Raw genomic sequence first — 1,476 nt, 5'->3', positions numbered from 1 at the left:
ATATATATACACACATATACATATATACTGCATATATAAGCCTCCTGTTATTATCGCCAGCCACTGAACAGTTTTAATGTTTTTGTTTGTGTGCCTGATATCTTCTAAACCTACTGGATAAATTTTAGCGCTGCACACTTAACCAATGTAAATAAATTTAAAAATGTTTGTCTATATATATATGTTTATTAAACCATCATGTGATGCAGTAACTTAACATATTTCACAAATTTCATCTTCATCATCAAACTTTATTTATAAAGTGCTATAACATCAGCCACAGCTGAAACAAAGTGCTGAACACATGAAATAAAAACTCAGTTCAAAAAACACAATAAAACCACACAGTTAAATAAGTGAAATCAMCACCAATACAGTAAAAGTTGAGTAAAATCAAATCTCAGTTGGGTTGAAGGCCAGTGAGAATATAACGAGTTTTCAAGCGAGTTTTAAATGTGGACAGTGAAGGGACCTGTTGAACAAATGAATACAAAGCATTTGAAGCAAACAAAACATAAACATTGTCTTTAGCGAGCTGAAGTGCAATGACATGAGACGTCTTGAACGCAGACCCCGGCATGGTTCTGGTAAAGCCACTGTTTATGTACCTGCAGTATTGGTGAGCCAGATGCTCCCCATCCCTGAATTATTAATTTAAGTCTATTTCTATTCAAAATGGCTGCCTCAGCCAACAGAGCTTGAAACTAGCACACATGGCTGAAGCCTAATTAATTTGACAAATACTAACCTTTAGTGTGGTAGTTTTTGTGTTTAGAGGTGGTTAGAACCCCAAAAAATGTCAAACCAAAGTCAGAAGTCAAACGTTACTCCCTTAGTTTTAAACTAATTTATTTACACAAAGATGAGCAAAAGGCTGACCCTGCAGCACAAGAAATAATTTCAGGAGGAACATGAAGGGATAAAATGCATGCTTACAAGCACAATGCACAGATGCCAAGTGTCTAAAAGATACACTAATGCCTGAGGATGACAAACACCTGGGCAAAAGAAAATAAGGCTCAGGTGAGAGTGGGCGTGGCAGAAACTGAAACCAAACAACTAATTTAGGACAGATGAATGGATCACACATGTAAAAATATAAACAGGTAGCTAACCACAGGAGTCACAGAAATCAAAGTACAAGAAGACTGAAGCAAAACACAAAATCTAAACTGAAGTACAAAACATTGGGAATGATAAAGTTAACACGATAGAGAAAACCAACAGAGCAGACTACATCACAATAAATAATCATAGCCCAGTTTTAATAAAAGCACATTTTTTCTGGGCATCGACTGGAATCCACTTCGTCAAAGAAGTTTAGATTTAGTGRCAGGTGATCTGTGCAGGCTGAGACCAAATGAGAGTTTAAGCGATGAGGAATGCATTCAGGACCAGGGACAGCTCCCAGTCTGCAGCCTCAGCCTCAAACAGACCCAACACTTTGCTCCCGTTCTCTGTGATAAATCATCCCAG

This window comes from Austrofundulus limnaeus, unplaced genomic scaffold (genome assembly GCF_001266775.1).
Source record: "Austrofundulus limnaeus strain Quisiro unplaced genomic scaffold, Austrofundulus_limnaeus-1.0 Scaffold60, whole genome shotgun sequence".
NCBI classification, from domain to species: domain Eukaryota; kingdom Metazoa; phylum Chordata; class Actinopteri; order Cyprinodontiformes; family Rivulidae; genus Austrofundulus; species Austrofundulus limnaeus.
The sequence above is the reverse complement of the archived record's forward strand: the minus strand, read 5'-3'. Positions refer to the sequence as shown.